This window comes from Ovis canadensis, chromosome 6 (genome assembly GCF_042477335.2).
Source record: "Ovis canadensis isolate MfBH-ARS-UI-01 breed Bighorn chromosome 6, ARS-UI_OviCan_v2, whole genome shotgun sequence".
NCBI lineage: Eukaryota > Metazoa > Chordata > Mammalia > Artiodactyla > Bovidae > Ovis > Ovis canadensis.
In genome coordinates this window covers 113,712,070-113,724,622 of record NC_091250.1, presented here as the reverse complement: position 1 = coordinate 113,724,622, position 12,553 = coordinate 113,712,070, and the positions used below count along the sequence as shown (strand labels likewise).

Below are 12,553 nucleotides of genomic sequence, written 5' to 3'. Positions count from 1 at the left end.
TCCTTCGGGTAAATACTGAGAAACACAATTGCTGGGTCATATGGTAAGAGGATGTTAGTTGTATAAGAAAGTGCCAAATTGTCTACCAAAGTGACTGCACCATTTTGCATTCCCACCACCAGTAAATAAGAGTTCCTCCTGCTCCACATTGCCAGCATTTGGTATTGTCAGTGTTTTGAATTTTAGCCATTCTAACAGGTAAGTTAGGGGTATTTCATTGTTGCTATAATTTGCAATTCCATAATACATATGATATCAGGCCTTTTCATATGCTTATTTGTCATCTGCATGTCTTCTTTGGTGAGACATCTATTCAAATATCTGGCCCACTTTTATTATTTTTCTTTTTTTTAATAAATTTATTCATTTTAATCGGAGGCTAATTACTTTGCCATACATTGCCATGAATCAGCCATGGGTGTACATGTGTTCCCCATCCTGAATCCCCCTCCCACCTCCCTCCCCATCCCATCCCTCTGGGTCCACTTTTAAAACTGGGTTGTTTATTTTCTTTTTGTTGACTTTTAAGAGTTCTTTGTATATTTTGGATTACAGTCCTTTAACAGATTTGTCTTTTGCAAATATTGTCTCTCAGTCTGTGTCTTTCTCACGACAGTTTCTTGATCCAGTTTGACAATCTCTGTCTTTAATTGGTATATTTACACCATTAACTTTTAAAGTGATTATTGACATAGCTGGATTAATAACTACCACAGTTGTTACTGCTTCCTATTCATTGCTCTTGTTCGCTGTTCCTATTTTTGTCATCCACTCTATCCATATTAAAAACATATCTATATCTGGAGAAAATTGTAATTTAAAGAGATAACTGCACCCAATGTTTACTGCAGCACTATTTATAATAGCCAAGATGTGGAAGCAACCCAAGTGTCCATCAATGGATGAATGGATAAAGATGTGGTATATATATATATATATATATATATATAAAACTGAATATTACTCAGCCACAAAAAGAATGAAATAATGCCATTTGCAGCAACATGCATAAACCTAGAGATTATCACACTAAGTGAAGTATCCAAAGACAAATACCATACGATATCACTTAAATGTGGAGTCTAAGAAAAAAGATACAAACGAACATATTTACAAAACAGAAACAGAAAGCGAATTTATGATTACTAAATGGGGATGTAGGGGCAGGGATAAATTAGGAGTTTGGGATTAACATATACACACTACTGTATATAACAATAGATGACCAACAAAGCCCTAGTATACAGCACAGGGAACTATACTCAGCAATATTTCACTATACTCAAAGTACTCAATACTTTGTAGCAACTTATAAGGGACAAGAATCTGAAAGAGAATACATGTATATAACTGAATCACTGTGTTGTACACCTGAAACTAACATAACATTGTAAGTCAACTGTATTTAAGTTAAAAAACAGATCTTTAAGATATAGTATATTTAAAAAATAAGCTGCAGCTGTAGTAGAGTATTAAATAATAACTTATTAAGCACTTTGTGTGTGCCAGGGACTGTTTCAAGCACTTTACATTTATTTAGTTCAGTTCAGTCGCTCAGTCGTTTCCGACTCTTTGAGACCCCATGAACCGCAGCACGCCAGACCTTCCTGTCCATCACCATCTCCCGGAGTTCACTCAAACTCACGTCCATTGAGTCGGTGATGCCATCCAGCCATCTCATCCTCTGTCGTCTCTTTTTCCTCCTGCCCCCAATCCCTCCCAGCATCAGAGTCTTTTCCAATGAGTCAACTCTTCGCGTGAGGTGGCCAAAGTACTGGAGTTTCAGCTTTAGCATCATTCCTTCCAAAGAACAGCTCATTTAATTCCCTATCGATAAGTCATCTTATCGTCTTTTATTTTCTAAATAAGAAAACTTAGACTGAGAGAAGTAAATATATTGCCCAGTGTTACACAGTCATTGACTCAATGGACATGAGTTTGACCAAACTCTGGGAGACAGTGAAGGACAGGGAAGCCTGGTGTGCTGCAGCCCCTGGGGTTGCAAAGAGCTGGATGTGACTTAGTGACTGAACGACAACACAACTAGAAGTAAAACTAGGATTTAAATCAAGAAGCTCTAGGGATTAAACCTTTACCTGCTGAATTAATGATCCCAGTTTTGTGAATTTACATATATATATGTACATAAAATTCTGGAAGGTTTACCCCGAACTGTTGAGTGCTCACCTCAAGAGAGTCTGTTTGACAGTGTAAGAAATACTTATATTTCACTTTCTATACCTTTGCATTATCTCATCTTATTACTGAGCATTATTTTTTAAATAAAAATGATATTAAAATCCCCTACACTTTGGCAAGTGATCACATCCACCTTAAACAGAACTCTCATCTTGGTCACTGGACCATGCAACTTACGACTGACATTCTGCGAGGAGCTCACCAGTTGGATTTAGCAAAGAGGGAATTGCTAGTTGAACTGTGTCCCCCTAAAAGCATGCTTTCAAGTCCTGATTCTGGATACTTATGAATGTGACCTTGTTTGGAAATAAGGTTTTGGTGGTTTCTATTAAGAAATGTTAGGTAGATGCCTCTGTGGCTCACAGGTTAAAAATTTTTATTAAGACACAGTCAAGATAAATGGTGAATCTTTGATTTTTCTTTTTATTGCTTTTCCCTTTTTCTCTCCTTTTAAAAATGTTTAATCTTTTTAATCTAAGCTGCTGCTGCTGCTAAGTCACTTCAGTCGTGTCCAACTCTGTGCGACCCCATAGACGGCAGCCTACCAGGTTCCTCTGTCCCTGGGATTCTCCAAGCAAGAATACTGGAGTGGGTTGCCATTTCCTTCTCCAAGGCATGAAAGGGAAAAGTGAAAGTGAAGTCGCTCAGTCCTAGTCTTAGCGACCCCATGGACTGTAGCCTACCAGGCTCCTCCGTTCATGGGATTCTCCAGGCAAGAATACTGGACTGGGTTGCCATTTCCTTTATTCTAAGAGACTCATCTAAATTTTGTTAAGATAATGTATTCATAGTCCATTCAATGTCATTTGGCACACAGACACACACACACACACACACACACACACACACATATATATAAATATTTAAAACTCCCTCAAAACTACTTTTTTTCCCCCTGTGTGCATTTGTTAATTATAGCATTAAAAATTCAACAACTTTCAGAAAAATTTTCTACAGATTTAAAGCTCATTGGGTTAGTTTATAAATGTTAAACAAATTTCTTTGATGTCAATTGTGTTAACCGCTTAACATGTGCATATTTTTGCAGGGTAACTGGTTTTCAGGGAGCATGGTAATAATAGATTTTGGCTGTGATGAATACTGCAGAATTCTCCATAGAACAGTATGTAAATTTGATATATCTATCCTTCATTATTTTTCAGGCATTGTGGTGGACACACGCTATGGGGACACTCACTGAGTCACATCTTTGTAACATGCTCTCCCTTCAGTGTGATTTGCCCTTAGTGAACGGATGAAAGATGATGGATGTCACTCCTGTGATTATCATATTATGTCACATTCAGCAGACTGGAATGAGAGATTACTCTGCTGGCCTTGAAGAAGCAAGCATGTGTGCTGAGGATGCCCTGGTGATAAAGAACTGCTGTCAGTCTTAGGACCGAGGGTGTCCTCCAGCCGACAGCCAGCAAAAAGCTGCAGCCCTCATGCAGTTCTTAGGAAATCAACAACCTGAATGAGGCTGGAGGCAGATTCTTCCCCAGCACTAACAGATGAGAACACAGCTGGACTGACACACTGACTGCAGCCTGGTGAGACCCTGAGCAGAACATCCCAGTTAAACCGTTTGTGACCCGCAGAAATGGTGAGGTAATGAATGTGTGCTGTTTGGGGCTGCTGACTTGTGGTGATTTGTTATACATAAACAGAAAACGAACTGTTTTAAAACATTTTATTATGGGGCATACTTAAAATATTTTATTATGGGGAATTCCCTGGTGGTCCAATGGTTTGGACTCTGAGCTTCCACTGCAGGAGGCAAGGGTTTGATCCCTGGTTGGGGAACTAAGATCCCACAAGCTGCAAGGTGTGGCCAATTTTTTTTTTTTTAATTATGGAAAAGTTCAAACATATACAGAAAGAGTGAACTGTTTAGTGTACCCATCACCTAGTTTCAGCAGTTATCAACACATGGCCAATCTTATTTCTATCTGTCTTACTACTGATTGAAAAGTCAAAGTGTTAGTTGCTCAGTTGCATCTGACTCTTTGTGACCCCATGGCCTGTAGCCCGCCAGGCTCCTCTGTTGGGATTCTCCAGGCAAGAAGACTGGAGGGGGTAGCCTTTCCCTTCTCCAGGGGATCTTCTCAACTCAAGGACTGAACCCAGGTCTCCCACACTACAGGCAGGTTCTTTACTGTCTGAACCACGAGGGAAGACCCTACTACTGATTACCCCTTCCCAAAATGTATTATTTTAAAGAAAATCCTAGGCAGTCTATTATTTTAATCTGTAAATGCTTGAGTTTGTACCTCTAAAAGCTATCGCCTTGTTTTTCCTTAAAAACAAAACCATGGGGCTTCCCTAGTGGTCCAGAGGTTGGGAGTCTGCCTGCCAATGCAGGGCACACAGGTTCAATCCCTGGTCCAGGAAGAATCCCACATGCCACAACCGCAACTAAGCCCCTGTGCCACAACTACTGAGCCCATGCTCGAGGGCCCAGGAGCTGGAATTACTGAGCCCTCGTGTTGCAATTACTGAAGTTCGTGCGCTCTAGAGTCTGTGCTCTGCAACAAGAGAAGCCACTGCAATAAGTCCGTGCACCACGAGGAAGAGTAGCCCCCGCACATGGTTACTAGAGAAAGCCCTTGTGCAACAATGAAGACCCTGCACAGCCAAAAATAAATAAATACAATTTTTAAAAAAGAATAAAATATTGCCACTTGCAGCAGCATGAATGGACTTGGACTGCGATATGCTAAGTGAAATAAGTCAGCTAGAGAAAGAGAAATCCTATATGATATCACTCATATGTGGAATTTAAAAAATACAACAAACTAGTGTATAAAACATAAAAGAAGCAGACTAACAGATATAACGCACAAACTAGTGGCTCCCAGTGGGGACAGGAAAGGCAGGAGGGGGAGGTAGGTATAGGAGATTAAGAGGTACAAACTATTAAGTATAAAATAAGCTACAAGGACATATTGTACAGCATAGGAAATACAGCCAACATTTTATAATAACTATAAATGGAGTATAACCTTTAAAAATTGTGAATCACTATCTTGTACCACAGTAATTTACACAATACTGTACAGCAACTATACTTCAAGAAAAGAAAAAACTTTATAAAATGTACAATTTCAACCATTTTAACGTATGGTTCAGTGCATTAAGTATATTCAGATTGCTGTACAACTGTCACCACCATCTATCTCCAGGATTTTTTTATTTTCCTAAACTGAAACTCTGTATCCATTAAACACAATTCTTCCTGCTCCCTTCCACCCAGGCTCTGGCAATCAAACTTCTATTTTCTGTCTCTAAATCTGGTCTATGTACCTCATGTAAGTCGAACCACACATCATTTGTCTTCTTGTCACTGTTTTATTTCACTTATTAGGAACTACTTTTATTTTTTTCAAATATTTGCCTGTGGCATGTGGTATCTTAGGTCCCAGACCAGGGATCGAACCCACACCTCTGCAGTGGAAGTGTGGAACCTTAATCGGTGGACTGCCAGGGAAGTCCCAGGACTCCTTTTTAAAACAAATTTTATTGAAGTATAGTTGATTTACAATGTTAATTTCTGCTGAGGGCCTACTTTTAAAATATTTAATAATTTTATATTTATGTAAAATATGTACAGAATGATTGTGTACATATTTTACAATTTTTAAAACTGTGTAAAATGTTTATGTGGTTCCAAGTCAAATTTGCAAGACAGGTTTCATTCACAGAGGTCTAATTTCTATTCTCATCCTTATAGAGGCATGTTTTCAGTTTATCCTTCCCTTGTCTCTCCATCCTCCCCTTTTTCACTATAAGCAAAACATATATTTGTATTTATTCCTCTTGCTTAAAATGGTTGTATATCAGGATGGTAAGTAAATAATAGTAATGCCATATATATTTTCTCTATCTTGCTTTATTCATTTACCAATATGTCGTGGATATCTTTCCTTACCATTATAGAAAGATAAAAGTTCTTAGTTCTCATTCATCTTAACAGCTCTTAAACTCCTAACTGATTTGTCAGAAGTGATATTGACAAGTTTTTTTTTTGGCCACGCTGCATGGCTTGGAGAATCATAGCTCCCTGACCAGGGACTGAATCTGGGCCCCTTGCAGTGGAGGCTGGAGTTCTACCCAGAGTCGACCACTGGGGAAGTCTCCCTGACAATGTTTAGGAATACAGTTAGAGGTTACATACCATAAACTTTCCTAATACTTGTTGAAAATCTGCAGCAACTGCATTTGAAGGAGAAAAGTGTTCTTGTGACATCAAAGGATTTTTCAGAAAAGTCTCACTAACCTGGAGAAATCAATGGAAATATTTAAACTGTATAGATAATTTCAACCGGAGAATTACAAAACAAGTGTTAATTTGAAGCAAAGTTTGGTAGAAACTTGCAATAAGAGAAAACAGAACAGTTCTAGATTTTTGGTGGCAGGGTATGTTTCTATTTTAAAGATGCAGTATAATGAAAACTGCTCATATCTCATATCATGAGATATGATTCTTTGGTGTTGATATTTCTCAGGACTTGAGGGGACCCACAGATGTTACCTCTGGCAGACAAGGAAAGATAGGGGGTCTATGATATTCTCTAAATAAGTGCCTTTCATTTTCCCCTCTTGCCTTACTTTCAAAATCCATTCAATGATAACAAAACAAACCCACCCAAATGTTAACCCTATAGGGTTGTTAAATGACATTTCAAAGCTTCAAGAAGGAATTCTGACAGCTGTTTGTACTTAATGTTGTGTCATCTCAGAAGCAGTGGTAAAAACCATGCAGTTGAGCAATTATGTGTTAACCTGATTTTGAAAAGTTGGTAAAGTTGGGATGTTCTTCCATAATGGCAGAGAGGGGAAAAAAATTCTAGTCAGTTAAACGGCTAACAGTGTTTATCATGTAGGTGCTAACAACTGTCTAGGCATAAAGATAGAGTGAATTACAATATTAGGCCTTATACTCCTTAATTCTATGTGGTTATGATTTGAGTTGTGTTAAAACAAGTTGGTAAACTAAGCAAATAAAATCTATAAATGACTCATGAATATGACTGGAGAATATCTACTAATAAGTATAGTATACTTGACTGATTTTCCATTAATATTTCTTTGTTAAAATATTTATCCTAAATTATATACTTGTGAATAAAATTGAAGATTAGTATTATTTACTTTTTAAAATAAGAAACAAGCATACTCTCTGGATCATAAAATTACTAGAATAATGGTTTATTCCTAGTCTGTCTCTGAGACTGCCTTTCACAATCTTGTTCTTGTTGTTGCTAAGTTGCTCAGTCGTGTCCGACTCTTTTCAACCCCATGGACTGCAGTTATCAAATTCTGGGTAATCGTCAGTAACAGATGATAGCTATTAGAGATGTTAATTACCTTTTAAGAAATTTATAAAATCTCATGTATCTACATACGTACACACACACAATTACTCTATTTATATTTTATATTTGTTGGTAACTTTTACATAAAACATTCCCTGAAGGTTGTGTAGGGCTTCCCAGGTAGCTCAGTGATAAAAGAATCTATCTGCAGTGCAGGAGATTCAGGTTTGATTTCTGGGTCAGGAAGATCCCCTGGAGAAGGAAATGGCAACCCACTCCAGTATTCTTGCCTGGAGAATTCCATGGACAAGAGGACTCTGGTGGGCTACAGCAGATAGGGTTGAAAAAGAGTCAGATACGACTTAGTGACTAAAACAACAACAAAGGTAGTATGAATGATTAAAAACATTTCTTTAACTCTTATAATTGATTCACATTTTCTGTCAGAAGTATCTTACATGTGTTTCAAAATTAAATACATATGCTATTGAGAAAGCATACTAAATATTATTGATTATAAAGCTTTTTTTACTTTGAAAGGACAAAAGAAATATAAAGAGAGATTCTGATAGATCTGGGTTGATTGTCTTTGCAGATCTTGCTTCAGAGTCGGGGGACGTGTGGAGGCAGGAGATAGGTGAAGGGTGAGGGTGAGAAATCTCTGAAGGTCATTAACGGCTCTGCTATATGGACAGATGGCTGATCTGCTCTTGGCTAGGGACATTACTACTAATAAACTATAAATCAGACCTCATAATTTCAGTAATTGAAAAAGTCAAAGTAGTATAAGAAATTACTTACATTTTTAAGAAATGCAGATGGTGTTAAAATATCTAAGGCATTGTCTGAGGCACAAAGGTAAGTGATTCCATCAATAAAGAGAGTATGGTAAACAAAGCTTTGAAAAGAATACATTCATTTACATATAATATTAAAGAAATTAAGTACTGATACAGAGAATTGAATTTTGTTTTCAAGCTTTTATTAATAGTATAAAAACTATGTAGGTAACTTTTTATAATCAGAATAATTAGAAAATCTTTCATACGTTTGAAGAATTATGTTAGATAAAAACTCTCTAAAATGTGAATATCTATTTAACATTGTATCAAGAAAATAAATTACAACAGAGAAAAGTATAATAATTTAATCATATATGTATATTTGACATGCCTTTGATGGAAGTCACATTCCAAGGTTACATCTAGATTCTGATCAAACCGAAAATTCTATTTGTTCACTGATTTTTAGTATTCTTATATTTTTAGGTAGACATATTTAATTTTGGCAGTTCTTGGCTTTCTATCATGACAGATTAGAATTTAAAAGTCTTAAACTGCAAAGATCAAATATTCTGGAGAACATGAGTTGGGGGGGGGCGGAATTAAACTTCCCCATAGTAATCCAATTGGAGAAGGAAATGGCAACCCACTCCAGTGTTCTTGCCTGGAGAATCCCAGGGACGGGGGAGCCTGGTGGGCTGCCGTCTATGGGGTCGCACAGAGTCGGACACGACTGAAGCGACTTAGCAGCAGCAGCAGCAGCAGCATAGTAATCCAAAGTGTACGTTTTTTAAGACCACTTAGCTTCTAGGTACCTTTTGTACCTTCTCAGACATTTTAGGAGGATATAAGATTTTTGGAGAGTGTCACCATCTTTACTACCCAGCAATCCAGAAAATTTAGGGATGTAGCAAAATAGTTGCTTGGTGCCTAGGCTTTAATCTAGTCATTTTTGAACACTCTATATCCAAATGGTTATATAGGCAACAGACATGTTCAAATGCTAAACTGGATATATATGAGAATGAGGAATTGCAAAACATGTAGAAAAGATAATCCCAGAGGTAGAAAATTTAAAATATGCACGCTTTCAAAACAAATCCTTCATATCATATCATGAATACAATATAGTACAAATATTTTTAATGATGGCATTAGTTGACATGCATAATATACACTAGGGCTTCCCAGGTGGCTCAGTGGTAAAGAATCCACCTGCCAAGCAGGAGATATGGGTTCAATCCCTGGGTCAGAAAATTCCCTGCAGAAGGAAATGGCAACTCACTCCAGTATTCTTGCCTGGAGAATTCCACGGACAGAAAAGCCTGGTAGTCCATGGGGTCACAAAGAGTCAGACATGACTTAGTGATTTAAAAAATATTTATTTTTATTTTTAAATTGGGGAGAGTCTTTATAGGAAAAGAGTTTCTAATTCTATCATCTCTTCAAAAATTACATATGTGATTTGAAGTAAATTGATACTGGATGTGATTTTAAATTTATGTTTAGTATGCTTAGTGAATAACATTCAGAAATGTCCTTAAAGATTAAAAAACCTGAATACATGATGTCTAGGATATACTGTTAACTGACAAATGCAAGGTGGAGAAAAGTGCTTATGATGTACTACCATTTATCTGTCATTCTCGTATGCTACCATAAAGGAAATACAAATATATGGATGCATCTCTTATAGGAAAGAAAAAAAAGAAAATGATAAACTAAAAACTTAGTCAAAATAGTTACCTACACAGAGGGAGAGAGAGTAGTACGAAGAAATGAACAAAAATGAGACTGCTTGAAGGAAACTCGTTTTGTAGATTTGACTTTGGAGCCGTATAAATTTTATCATTTTACATAATGACAAAATGTCATTAAGTCAGACTTTAAGAGTGCAACCCTTAAAAATAAAAAACAAAAAGAAGAAGAAGAAGAAAAAAAAAATCTAACTTGATGTCAAGTAACCCCAGCAAGAGATGGTGGTGGAGGCAGTCAGACTGTGGATATATTTGGAAGGGAAAGACAACAGAAGTTGCTGATGGGTTAGATTTGGAAGTAAAAGAGATAAAAATCAAGGATCATAGAAGTTTTAGACCTGAGGAACTGGAGAGGTGATGTGGGGACAACTCCAAGAGGAGGCTTGACTTCGAACCTAAGTTGGAGATGCCCATTAGACATCCTCTAGAGATATGGAAATGGCAACCCACTCCAGTGTTCTTGCCTAGAGAATCCCAGGGATGGGGGAGCCTGGTGGGCTGCCGTCTATGGGGTTGCACAGTCGGACATGACTGAAGCAGCAGCAGCAGCAGCAGCAGCAGAGGTATGGAATGAATGGTTGGGTATACAAGTCTGGAGACCAGGGAAGAGGTCCTCAAAAGATTCAAATTATAATGTTTGATATAGGTAGGCAAATAGAGGAGAGAATCTCTTTTTCAAATCATTCCAGCTAGTAAGTAAAACAAAACTAGAATATCACTATTTTGCAGCCCGCAATAAATTAATGGCTCTACAGTGTAGGCCATGAATATCAATGGCTTCTAGTATGCCAGAAGGCAGAATTATGCACCCTCAGATCAAAAACTGATGAAAAACCTACAGTCTTGCCAAAGGGATCAAGTCACTGGATCCAACTGCTTTGATCAAGATGAACTTCATTTTGAATATGCAATCAGCAAAACCAGACTGTGGGAAACTCTGTAGGTTCTTCAACAATAAATTGTAAGGAAAGGAAAGGGATGTAAGGGCAATATGTGGATTAAAGAGACTTAAAAGACACCAAACTAAAAAATGGGCGGGACTAGGCTCTTTTGCCTGAAGATGCATATTCAGGTACTGAGGTGATGAAGAAATAGGATAAGTGACTGCTGCAGAAGTTGGAATGGTTGTTGATTTGGGGGAGAGGGAGGAAGTTGTGAATGGGGTATCATGGTGGGGAATTTTTGGGGTAGTTGGCAGAGATCTATTCTTTGGCTTAGTTGGCAGTTGCAACTGGTTGCTGGGAGTGAGTCCTTTGAGAAACCTCATAAAACTGTGCATTCATTTAATGTGTCTTTACATTAAGTGTAAGCTAAAACAAATCTCCTCTTTAAAAAACAATGATGAGTCTGAAAAAAAAAAGAAATTGGACTTCCTTGGTGGCTCAGATGGTAAAGAGCCTTCCACCTGAAATGCGGAAGACCTGGTTTTGATTCCTGGGTTGGGAAGATCCCCTGGAGAAGGGAATGGCTACCCACTCCAGTATTCTGGCCTGGAGAATTCCATGGACAGAGGAGCCTGGCAGGCTACAGTTCACGGGGCCACAAAGAGTCGGATACAACTGAGTGACTTTCACTTTCACTATTTCCTACTTGTTCTTTTACTAGCAAAATATTTACTTAGGACATTACATGGTTTAAGCCACATCATGTAATGTCTCACGTAAAGTAGAATGATCTTATTAAAGATATTTTAAGGAGTATGTCAAGGCTGTATATTGTCACCCTGCTTATTTAACTTCTATGCAGAGTACACCATGAGAAATGCTGGGCTGGAAGAAGCACAAGCTGGAATCAAGATTGCCGGGAGAAATACCAATAACCTCAGATATGCAGATGACACCACCCTTATGGCAGAAAGTGAAGAGGAACTAAAAAGCCTCTTGATGAAAGTGAAAGAGAAGAGTGAAAAGGTTGGCTTAAAGCTCAACATTCAGAAAATGAAGATCATGGATTTGGTCCCATCACTTCATGGGAAATAGATGGGGAAACAGTGGAAACAGTGTCACACTTTATTTTTTTGGGCTCCAAAATCACTGCAGATGGTGACTGCAGCCATGAAATTAAAAGACGCTTACTCCTTGGAAGAAAAGTGATGACCAACCTAGATAGCATATTCAAAAGCAGAGACATTACTTTGCCAACAAAGGTCCATCTAGTTAAGGCTATGGTTTTTCCAGTGGTCATGTATGGATGTGAGAGTTGGACTGTGAAGAAAGCTGAGCACTGAAGAATTGATGCTTTTGAACTGTGGTGTTGGAGAAGACTCTTGAGAGTCCCTTGGACTGCAAGGAGATCCAACCAATCCATTCTGAAGGAGATCAGCCCTGGGATTTCTTTGGAAGGACTGATGCTAAAGCTGAGACTCTAGGAATTTGACCACCTCATGCGAAGAGTTGACTCACTGGAAAAGACTCTGGTGCTGGGAGGGATTGGGGGCAGGAGGAAGAGGGGATGACAGAGGATGAGATGGCTGGATGGCGTCACCGACTTGATGGAC

General features: G+C 38.1%; 1 long non-coding RNA gene across 1 annotated transcript in view; it reads right to left on the bottom strand.

Moving 5' to 3' along the window:
* Positions 1-12,553, bottom strand: part of LOC138442684 (uncharacterized) — a 43,115-nt gene that overhangs the window by 18,359 nt on the left and 12,203 nt on the right. The gene's annotated exons all lie outside the window — the stretch shown is intronic.